Source organism: Eubalaena glacialis, chromosome 1, assembly GCF_028564815.1.
Source record: "Eubalaena glacialis isolate mEubGla1 chromosome 1, mEubGla1.1.hap2.+ XY, whole genome shotgun sequence".
NCBI classification, from domain to species: Eukaryota; Metazoa; Chordata; class Mammalia; order Artiodactyla; family Balaenidae; genus Eubalaena; species Eubalaena glacialis.
Window position 1 is genome coordinate 149,452,969 of NC_083716.1, and position 12,809 is coordinate 149,465,777.

The window sequence follows — 12,809 nt, forward strand, 5'->3', positions numbered from 1 at the left end:
AGTACTTTAATGAATAGAAGTAAACAGACCGGAGTGAGTTTTTAAATTTGAAATTATAAAATATAAAACCTTTATGAATGTGGAGAGAAAATGAGAAAGGGATTAAACATGAATCCAAGAATTTGAACTTGGACAATCAGCAAAGGGTCTATACTATTGACATGATTGGATATACATGATCAATAGCAAATGTAGAAAGTAAATGGAGGATCTTTATGTTCAGGTTCCCAGTTAGTGAGATATAGAAGGTGAATTCACATGCAGTCAGGGACACTCAGAGAGCCACAGATAGGCTGTAAGGTCCTGGAGGGCAGTGTCCATGCACGTTTTATTTACCATTTATTTAATGTGAGCCCAATATATGCAGCCTCAGTAAATATTTGTTTGATGAATGAAGGTCACGCGCACACACACACACGCACACATCATACTATAGGCAGAAGTAGGTTGGTATCCTGACTAACAATTTAGGTAATTCAGGTTATTATTCAGGAGATGACTGGAGAAAACTGTTGCAGGGACTGGTTTGGTCTACGATTGACAATATCCAGTACAGTCATCATTGTCCACATGTGGCTATTGACCGTGTGAACTCAAGCTAGTAAGAATTGAAATGTGCTATTAGTAACTGTAAAATACACCTGAAAATCTGAAAAATGTACGATTTCTCATTTGTGATGTTTATATTGTTTATAGTGTACTAAATAAAACACATTTTAAAATTAGTTTCACCTATTTTTACTTTTTTAATGTGCCTACTAGAAAATTTCAAATTTCAAATGTAGCTTGCATCTGTGGCTGGCATATTTCTGATGGAAAGCAGAGGCTAAGAAAAGAAGTATCTTGAAGCTTCCCTTCTGTTATCAAAAACTTCTGTAAATATGAGAGTAGTTAGAACAATTTTTGTATTAATAGATTTATAATCCCTACTGAGTATATTTTTTCTATGAAAATGTGTTTTATTTCTCATTTATAGATATAAAATTAAAGTTCTTAGTACTTGATTTTTTTTCTGTTAGGAAAATACTTCTGTTATGCCATGAAAATCTAAAGTACAGTACAATAAAATATTTAAGATAGTTTTTCATTAAAATGATTTAACTTAAGAAAAGAGGAAAGTAATCTTATATGAATAATAATTTGAGGTTGTCTGGTAAAGGAAAAATATTTTTAAGGGAAGCAATTAATTTAAAGCAACTCATTGCTAATTAAAATCAATTGAATATTGAAAACACTTAAGATTTTTGACAGCTATCACCTTGAAGGTTTTAATGAATGGATTTGATTTAAATTAATTTGCCCAGAAGAACATCTGAGAACTTTCAAGTGATAAAATAATAAATATAAAATATTGTTTTATCATAGTGAGCATTAATACTAAACGGGGGATTATGTAATCTAATCACTATTCATAGCTTAATTTGCTATGACTCACAATTTCCTCCTATCACATTTACATTTCTATACCCAAGTAACCAGCCCTGATTCTTAAATTGTATCTACTGCATCATCCAGGAGTCTAATTGGATACATTGAAATAATACACTTTGTATCCTTTTTAGTAGTCATTCCACTGACCCTTTGTATATTCTCTGCATAGAATGATCTTCCTTCCCCTTGTCTTCCAGTTAACTGCAATGAATGCTTCAGAACTCAACAGAAGTACCCCTCATTCTACTCTCTTGTCAGATCCCCCCATTCAAAATTTCGTTTGTGGGACTTACTGCAATTGCAATATTTCCTGTTTCTGTGTGGTCTTTTATTAATGTTTGTCTTTTCCACTAGAATGGTCCCAAGTTCAGGGAGGAGGTCTTCATGGTGCTCAGTGTTGTATCTACGGCATCCCGTATGGTGCCTGGCACATAGACTCAATAAATATCGGTGAATGAGGAGAGCATCTATAGTCATAAGCTCTAAAATAAAGTACCTGAATATCTTTTTAGGTTTCTTGCCTAATGGCCACTGTTTAGTAATACATTTTGTTTAGGCAATTAAGAATTTAATTGATACAAATTGTCTGGCCAGTGTTATATTTCATTTTTTCCCAAATATCATTTTATGTCTGCAAGCAGGCATGTTTATATTGAAGGGTAATGAAAGTAATTTCTCCTTTCCTGATGGCTAAATGAATCAATTATCAAAAAACATTACAGCCATGCTAGATGCTATGAAGGCTACAAAGGTAATCTAGATAGACATCTTTCTCTAAAGGAGCATATAGAAATAGGGAAATGAAGACATGATATAAATGCTGTGTAGACAGTGATATTGGCATAAAAGAGGTACAGAATTTTTCAAGTCCAGACCATGGAGAAACTAACTCCAACTAAGATAACAATCAAGAAATGCTTCAAGAAGGAGGTTTTGAAAATAAGCTTTGCAAGTTTGGGGCCTGCAGAACCGTGTAACAAAGAAATGAATTTTCTCTGAAAAACAATATAAGCAATAGCATGGAAACTATGTACTGAGGAACGTATATGAATGATGACTAGCTCACCATTTCTCTAAAGTAAAGGGTGAATGAATGCAATATGGTAAAGTTGCCCAAATAGAGACTCAGAAGGCAGGTAGTCATGATTTCAATTCCTAGCTTTGTGATCTACTGGCCACGGGACTCTGTACAAGCAATACCCCCTCTCTAAGCCTTAGCTTCTGCAACTGAGAAAAATGAGGGCAATAATATAAGAACTTTGGGGGGTCATTGGGTAGAGTAAATAAAATAATGTTTATTAAAAATTTAAGACAGTAAATGCTAAAAAAATTATTTTAAATGGTGTTGGTTCTGAAAAGTATTTTGGGACCAAGTTATATAGAATCTCAAATGTTTGTAGTTTCATTCTGTAGTCTTTGGGTCTATGTTGCCTCCATGAGTGATTTTAGTTTAGTGGTTAAGGGCACAGACTTTTAAACTATCCTATGTGTTTGAACCCTGATTTGTTTGCTCCTAGGTAAGTAATTTTAGGCAATTTACTTATACTTTGTGTGCTTCATTTCCTCATCTATAAAATGGGAATAATAACTATGATGAAGATCAAATAAGTTAATAAGTGCAAAGACTATAGAAAAGTACCTGGAAGTATTGCATAAGTAGATCAGAAGTGTTCTATAAATGTTGGTGGTTACTATTGGTTAGTCATCAAAAGCATTTTAGAAGAATGTACCTGAATCAGAGATGGACTTGTGGAGAAAATAATGTGCTAGCCTTAAGATAAATTAGAAAGAGAGACACATTAGGAAGCTTTTGCAATTCTCCTAATTGGAGGAAGTGAGGGTACAAACAAGATTAGAAATAGTGAGAAATGAGGTTTGAGGAAGATTTTAAAAAATAAACCTTAGAATAGAGAATAATTGGAAACTTATTGGGATGGGGAACGGGGTTAGTGAATTGTAGATGTCAATATTGAGATTTTCTTCTGAAGGTTGAGAGATGATGCCTCAGACAGAAATAAGAAATTGGGAAAATATGCAGATCTGAGATGGACATGTTTTGGACGTGTTGTGTTGCTTTGGGCACTTCTCACTGGAGATTATAGGAGGTGAAAATGAAGGCCTGGAGGCTAGAGGTTGAAATATAGATTAATGGGTGATAGTTGAAGTTTGAGAATAACAAGGAAGAGAGGTTAGAGACATAACATAGTAAGGTTGAGAGAAGTTACACATGAAAAATATATCTAGCAGGATGGAGGGAAAAGTAAGGTATAGGAGAGAGAGAGATAAGAGGGAACCTAAAGCCACTGTTTTAAAGTTGTTTTCCAGCTGTATTGAGATATAATTCACAAATAAAAATTGTATATATTTAAGGTGTTCAATGTGATAATTTGATACATGTATACATTGTGAAATGATTACCACATCAAGTGAATTAACACATCACCTCATATAGTTACCATTTTGCATGTGTGTATAGTGAGAACACTTACGATTTTCTCTCAGCAAATTTCAAGTGTATAATACAGTATTATTAACTATAGTTACAATACTGTACATTAGATCCCCAAAACATATTCATCTTATAACTGGAAGTTTGTACCCTTTGATCAACATCTCCCCATTTTCCCCACCCCAAGCCCCTGGCAAACATAGTTCTACTTTCTGGTTCTATGAATTCGACGGTTTAAGATTTCATATGTAAGTGAGATCATACAATATCTGTCTTTCTGTGTCTGGCTTATTTCACTTCGCAAAATCTCCTCCAGTTTCATTCATGTTGTCACAGATGGCAAGATTTCCTTCTTTTTTATGACTGAATGATATTCTGTTGTGTGTGCGCATGTGTGTATAACATCTTTATTCATTCATCCGAAGGAGAAGAATTGGCTTAGGCCAAGTTTTTGGCCTTAGACATCTATGGGTACTAAGATAATTATAAGAATTGTGTCATTGCCTAGCTTTTGTTAATTGGCCTAGTGTCTTGAAGAAAAACAATGACAAATTTAGTTCAGGCAAATATTAGTTCAGGCAAATTTAGTTCAGGCAAATAGTGCAGTTAGGATTAAGGCTCATGGCAGTATTTAGAACTGTCCATATCCTCTACAGGTAGATTGCAGACTCTGCTAAAAGTAAATCCTGGGATTTCATCATAAGGATGACAGAACCTGCAAAGGAGACTGAACTCCTACCCTTGACAGGTCCCCTGTGCTAAAGTCAGGGGCCCTAGTAAGGAAGAAGTAGGCGTCTATGACCTAGGATGGGGGTATATGAATTACTGCCCCTGAGAACTTTGAACTTTTAGATACTGATGAACTTTCCAAGCTTGAAGATCTCGATCTCCCCTCCCCACTCACTAGATGAGATCAGCCTTCCTTGGCCTGGAGATAAGAAAAGACCTCATCTGAGACGGATGCTTCTCAGGATAATGCTTGTCCTTATCAGGATCACTCCCACCTACCTTAATTGCTTCAGTTCTCAATGTAACCTAAGTGTGGAAATGCTCTCTCTCATATGGAAGAAAATACCATACTCCAGAAAGAAGGTGCACTTTCTGGCTAAAACATACCTGCCAAAATCATGGGACCACTTGTATAAGTGGTGCTATATCAAGGTCAGTGAAACCTAAGGCTGAAACCTAAGGCTGGAGAGGACATATTTTATTAATGGTGTTCTCCCGTAAAGCAGGATTTAACATCCTGATAAGTATACCTGAAAATAGTCCTAACGTAGGGCTAGGATAGATTTTTTTTGTGTGTGTGTGTGTGTGTTCACTAATTCAGTCTTTTTTTAAAGAAATTATTTTATATTGGAGTATAGTTGATTTAAAATGTTGTGTTAGTTTCAGGTGTACAGCAAAGTGATTTATACAGATACATATATCTATTCTTTTTCAGATTCTTTTCCCATATAGGTTATTACAGAGTATTGAGTAGAGTTCCCTGTGCTGTATAGTAGGTCCTTATTGATTATCTCTTTTATATGTAGTAGTGTGTATATGTTAATCCCAAACTCCTAATTTATCCCTCTCCCCCGCCACCTTTCCCCTTTGGTAACTATAAGTTTGTTTTATAAGTCTGTAAGTCTTTCTGTTTTGTAAATAAGTTCATTTGTATCATTTTTTAGGTTCTGCATATAAGTGATATCATATGATATTTGTCTTTCTCTGTCTGACTTATTCACTTAGTATGATAATCTGTAGATCCAGATGGATTCTTGAAGCTTGTGTTGGAGATACCAGAACTACCTTGGCCAGGTATTGAGGAAGGTGTCAGAAGACTAACAGGTGGTCAGGTTAAAATGGATTTATTATGTGAGATCAAAGAACCTGTCATTGACTCTTTTCCCAGGAGGACCCAAATTTCCTTCATCGAGTTAATACAGAATGAACTAGGTAAGGGGTACCAACATTATTGAAAATAATGGTAGTGGTTGTTCTGTAATGGCCAGAGTTAACTTTGGAGTTAACTTTGGAGTTAACACTGCACTCCCTAGTGTCAGAGAGGCTTTTATGATTCCAAAATAACAGAACAGGTGGTAGTTCCCAACAATAAGAGGCAAGGTGGATGTGGTTGCCATAATGAGCCCTAGGCTTGAGTGACAAACAGCCTACCTTAATTTATAGATATCTATACAAAGACCAATAGACAATGGTGTTCCTAGGTGTGGGTTAGATGGACAGTCAATTGGGATACTGCTTGCTTTGTATAACCAGAAAAAACATCTAGGTCTATTGCGTTGGAAGCTTATGTCAATCAATGAATACAAAATCATGGTCCTTTGCCTAATTTCTTGTTCTATGCCAGTTCTCAGGCTTAGACCTCATCAATCAAAGGGGAGACTAGGTCCCCTGGAGGAAGGACCCTGTTCTACATTAGTGTATACAAAAATATATACTTAATCTTTTCTCAAACAGACCTGTAGCCATTTACCAGAGTCACTGTACACTGAAGAAGGGGGTTATCTAGATTTTTCAAGTACTCCTGAATACAGAGTCTCAGCTGACACTGAAACCAGAAGATTCAAAATTCCACCATAACCCATAGGTCTTAAGAGATGTAGAAAATATGCAGTGTTTAGGATGAATACATTTCATAGTCATTTCAAGGCTCACACAGCCTCACTCCATGGTAATTTCCCCCAGAGTTTCAAATGCATTATGGAGATGGATATATTTAGCAGTGGGCTAAACATTCACATTGATTTCTTGATCTGTGGAGTAAGAGCTGTTATGTTAGGAAGAACAAAGTGGAAAATTCTGAAACCATTCACACTTCTAGTCAAGAGAGTAAATCAGAATCAACACCACAGTTCTGGGTAGAAAAGTAGAGATTAGTGCTATCTTCAAATACTAAAGGATGGTGATGATTCCCATCATGTCCCCATTTAATACATCTGTATATTCTTGGCAAAGGCAGATAGATCGTGGTAAGTATCAATTGACTACCAGAAACTTAATCAGATATTGTGTTCACTACGTGCTATGGTCTCTTTATCACGGGAATGGGAATTATTCCTTCACCATTTTTCAATGCAAAGTCAACAAAAGCGATGTGTTGTCAGATAAGATGACTCCTTCAGGAAAGAGTTCGTAGTCAAACAGAAAGGCTATATCAGATAAGAGCAAATGATTATAAAATAGTGAGAAGGTATAATTAATGTCATGATATTCTAAAATTAGAATTGGGGTAGCAAAGAGAGTGATAGAATTGGAGAGTAGTAGGAGTGTTCTTTCTCACACTCCTAGGACAAAGGATGATATACAGGCCTTTTGAGGTAGAAAAGGTAGAAATGAAGGAAGTAAATAATTTTCACCCTTACAGTAAAGTACAAGTCCTCTCACACTTAGGCAGATAGCCGATTATTATTTATCATCAGGCTTACACTTTTGTTTTCATAATGTTTTGTTAAGTAAAGACACTTTATTATTTGTGTTATCTTCTCAGCCATGTAGGAAATTGAATCTACAACCCCTGTTCTATATCATGATTTTTAAGATAAAAATCTTCACTAATTTTGTCACTTTCTCCTGGTGTACTTGTCTGACCAAGTGCAGAAATAAACGAAGAAAATAGTGCGGTCTCACAGTTTTAGATTGGCAAAATAATCATAAAGAAGAGCCATGTAGTGAGGGAATAAATTCAGTGAAGTATCAGAACATAAATGAAATTGTTAAACATGGAAAAATGTCAGAGTAGAGATGCAGATAAGGTAAGAATAGGAATATAATAATCCAAGGGCATTAGAGTACTGAGATAGTAAAGGATGTATTGAGATTCAAAGAAAGGGTTCAGTATAAAAAAACAGATGTGTGGTCAATGATTATCACTTCAAAATTGAAGATTTTGGCAGTGGATCATTGCTAAGAGATGGAAAGATTCAAAGTAAAAATCCAGGATTGCGGGCAACTGACCTGAAGGAAAAACAAAGGATGAAGAGTTGAGAAAATAAAGAAGCTGCAACAGTGGAGTGTTAGAAAATCTTCTGATGAAGATATATCACTGCAACCAGAGAGTGAAATGTATTATTTCAAAATGAATGGGAGAAGGAGCTCTTGGGAATACATGGCAGATTATTCATAAAAAGATGGTTGATTCATTGTGAAATGATAGAAGAGAAAAAAGAGAGGACTCTAAGAGATTTTGTTTCCTCCTCCCCCCAAACCAAACCCATCCCTGTTTTATGAGGATAGTAAGAAATAAAACAATATGTTACTTTGACACCATCTCTATTTTATAGTTCTGCTCAGTTTATGTAGTTTTTTTGTTGTGTTATTTGAGAAAGTAGTATCTCATGATTCATATGGTTTAGGTTCTGATGTCAGCATTTTACATGTGTTGTATATAATTACCATCATCATTATTATTGTTGTTATTATTATTCTAGTATAAAACATATTATAAAACAAAAAATGTGAATCTAATTTTGGCAGGATCCCTAATGCATTCCTGTTGGACCCAAGAGTTCAGCAGAACCTAGTTTGAAAACCACTGTCATAAACACTTTCTTAAACCCAGCCTAAACAAATTTTATAAACAAGATATACTTTTTTTATAAAAGAGAGAATTAAATCTCAGTGAGTTAAGCAACTTGCTGAAAACAAGCAGCCTAAGGGTAGAAAAATTGAGACTTAAATGTAAGACTATGAAATAAAACCTTTTCAGTAGAGTTTACTTCAGGCTACTGTTTGAGTAGTACTTATTTAAGCTATTATTTGAGTCCCCTGGATAGCCCCCAAATAATTGATTTAGCCTCTCCCATCTTTTTTTCCCCTTAATTAAAGAAGACACTGCCTGTTTTGTTCTTTGATCATTTATATATTCTGTGCCCAGCCCATACTTGTTGTGTTGACATGAAGTTGTGTTGAGTGTTTACTAATCAGACTTGTCAGGCATGCCACAACTACAAATTCTCTTCTACAAGAAAGATCTTCCTCACAGGACTGCCGTGCTTATTATTCTCCCTCTAGGGACACCCGCACATGTCTTTCAAGAGAGAGTCTCCGTAAAGGGTTGCTCAGTTGAATTGAGGTGAAGGATGACATGAGATGCTCTTAAGAAACAGGTCTACATATGATGCCTCATTGTGAGTCCTAGGAGTGAGCAGTGGCTCTAAATTCTAACCAGGATCCCCTGGTATAAAGAGACATAAGGAGATGAGAGATGCAAGGAAAACAATCTTTGCCTATTGTTTTTTGCGTCAATCTGCTAATGAATTAAATTCCGGTGTTAAAATGTGTTGCCTACTACTGTATATTTATATGTATTTTGTATGTGCTTTATCTGTCTGCATTTGTCTCTCCAGACACACACATATGTAATGAGAGAGAGAGAGAGAGAGGGAGGGAATTGAGGCTGGAGAACTGGGTGAACAAGTCTCTGCAAGTAAAAAAGTAAGCAGTGGGGGATGGAAACCCCTCCTTGAAAAACGTAAGATCATAACTGGAGAAGTAGAGACATGTGGTAACCTCCAGGAAAATGTCTACCCTAGAATCCTTGTAGAATTGACATGTGCACAAGCTTAATAGTGAAGGGCAGAAAATAAATGACTGAGAGTCTGCATGGTGGCCTGACCCAACGGTACTTGGAGATAGCAGCCACTGTAACTGATTACGACTGCATCCTTAGAACAGGTGATGGGAGGTGGGCCGGGTTTTCTGCATCCCTCCAGAGCTCTGTGACCTTGGTGTGTGAAGTAAAGACACCTTTTTCTAATGAGGATGCATCAAGCTGGGCCTTGGAGAGAAATGAAGTTGGCTACTTCAGTGGAATTCTACAATTGGAGGGCAAATTTAAAAAAAAAAAAAAAAAAGACAAAAAATGAAAATCAAACAGCAAATAGTAGAAGAAAAACCTCCAGGTGGTGAGAATAATGGGTTTTGTGAAGTAAAATTTTCACAGGCTTTCTCAACATCTAAACAGTTAATTAGAATTTTATTTAATCCCCTCAACAATGGGGAGGCATTGAAGGGGCTGTGCTTTAAAAAGATGAGTGTAATTGCTGTGGCAGGGCGTGGAGACCAGAGTCACCAGAGGTGGGGGGAACATTAGGAGGTTTTTATAGTCTTTCAGAAGACAGGTAATAAGGACCTGGACACTTAATACTGGATATATATGTTATGTAGTATTTTCTGTTAATTAAAATTCTTAGTACAACAGTGGAGGAAGAGAACTTGTTCTATATTTTATGGCTTTCCAGGAGTGCTAGGAAAAGTGGAGACTACTCCACCCAGCAATAGTACATTAAAAATTAATTTCTGCAGAAATTCATAAACACTTGAAGGGATGAAATGGTTATGTATGTACATCACATAACCACTCCCTGATAAATCCCTTTGGCTATATGCATATAGGAGCCATATGGTAAAATGGGGTAAAGTATAGGTAATATTTACATGATAGCAAGTATGGTCAGATGGTAAAATAAAGGCATTTAATGTTTAGAAAATTAGAACAGCTCTCCTCTGTAAATAAGCTGTGCTATAAAGTACACATACATATCCTCCTAATGCAGTTGAGTATTCCATGCATGAGTGGACAGATAATTAAACAATTAAGTGTAATTCAGAGACTAGGAATGTGGGGACATCTGAAATTAATTTGTTAACTATTAGCTGCATCAGAAGAGTCTTTAGAACAAAATAAAGTGGTGAATTAAATTCCACCCTGTTGGGAGGTTGAATTTGGCTGACTTAATCTGTAAGTAAAAATGTGGAAGATGTAACTGAATAGTAAAGTCACACATTTTTCTTTAGCTTTTTCTGTATACTTTGTCAGAGAAAGGAAAAGGCATTCAGGAGAGGACTGTAAAATAATCATTCAGGTGTTCCTGTGAAAGTTTAAGCATGATGGCAGCAAAACCCAATACGTAACAGTGACTAAAAATAAAGAAATGAAATGACTAAACGAAATAACCATTCCACTTTTTTACTTGAAAACTAGTAGGGTTTATATTTCAAACTTATGTTTGGAAAGGTGAATAAAATATTTCAACAAGATGTTCCTTTATTGCTTCCATTTTAAATAGAATTTATTTATAAGAGCATGAAAAGGAAGTTTTTATGTAAAAAAAATGTCAGGACATTACAGGTCATGTACAAAATGGACCAGCCGAACCTGTGGCCCATACGTTAAAGGACATGCATTTTTGCTTCTGTGGGGTCCTGTTTCATAAGGAAATGAAGAATCAAGTGACTTCTCTGTTTATAGGCTTCTATAGGTTAACTTTGGCTCTAGAGATTGGTAGAGGTGTTTCTGTCCTACAAACCAGATCTCAGAAGATTGATGCTGGAGTGGACACTGCTAGTAGCATTCAATTATTCCTTTAGCAGTTAAAGAACAGTTTCTTTTAAAAATATTTCCTGGACCCTTACTTCCTTTTGTAAAATGAGCAATTTCCATAAATCCTTGACATAATGGAGGCATTTAGTTCAACAAGCATTTTAAAAACTTTGTCTTTGTATGTTGAGGGTAGTTTTTGTTCCAAATTTTGCCTTTTTCAAAATGAGATAATAATATGATGAAAGTTCCTTAAATTAAGCAGCTCATAGCTCGATTTATAACTAAATTTAAACAGACATGAGTAAATTAAACTAGTACTATTTTCCCAAATGTACCATGTGTCTGTACTCAATAAACCAAGCATGACAGTTTTATAAGCAAAAATATTTATGTATTATGTATAATATTTATGTATTGAGTATAATATATTTAAAATTAATTTAAAAATTAATTTTGGCATATTAAAGGGCAATAAAATGCATATCTTTGAAACTGCTCAGAAAATTGAAACAATTATGATAAATCACATTCTTCAGAAACAACTAAATAAAAGGAAGTGTGCAAATTTAAGAATAGTGGATCTCACCTGTGCAAATTCAGGTACACAACCTGGAGGGAAATAGGGCAACAGAGAGAGAGAGAGCATATTTTGAATAGTGTTTTATCTTGTCCTTTTTCTAGTCACCAGGAACTAGCATGAGAAGAGACCTGAATTATTGTCCTTCCCAGTCTGGTCTAGGTTCCCTGATTCCTCTCAGAAGGCATTAAGTCTCACTGTACTAGGAGTGATTTCAGTGCTTCAAAATATCTACCTATTTTTCATCCACCTTGGCTCCTAAACACAAGCTGACTCCCAGATCCAATGCTTAATGAAGAAACAGTGATCTACCCCAGATCTGGAAGAAAAACAAATGGCTGTGTTAGAGACGTGTAATTGGGGGTTGCACTTAATCCTCTAATGTAGTGCTTCTGGAAGGGGTCTGCATTAGTTTGCTTGGGCTGTTGTTAACAAAGTATCTAAACTGGGTGGCTTTAAACAATAGAAATTTATCTTTTCACAGGCAGAGGCTACAAGTCTGAAATCAAGGTATCGGCAGGGCCGTGCTCTCTCTGATGGCTCTAGGGGGGCAATTAGTTCCATGCCTTTCTCTTAGCTTCTGGTGTTGCTGGCAGTCTTTGACAGTCTTTGGCTTGTAGATGCATCACTCCAGTCTCCAATCTCTGCTTCCATTGTCACATGTGTTCTCTCTGTGTCCGTGTGTCTATCTGTGTCTCTTCTCTACTTATAAAGACACAAGTCATGTTGGACTACAGCCCACTCTAATGATCTCATCTTAATTACATCTGCAAAGACCCTAGTTCCAAATAAAATCACATTCACAGGTACCAGGGATTAGGGTTTAAACATTTTTTGGAGGAGGAGTGGAGGGTTACAATTCAACACACAACAGGGCGTTACAGTTAATTTTTCAGTTTTTTTTTTTCCTTCTGTACTGACTTTAGTCCTGAATTCCCATTTAGGATGTGACTCTATGGAACATAAATGTAAAGATATCAGAAATATTTCACAAAAAAGTGTTTTGTTTTATGTTAAGTTTCTTT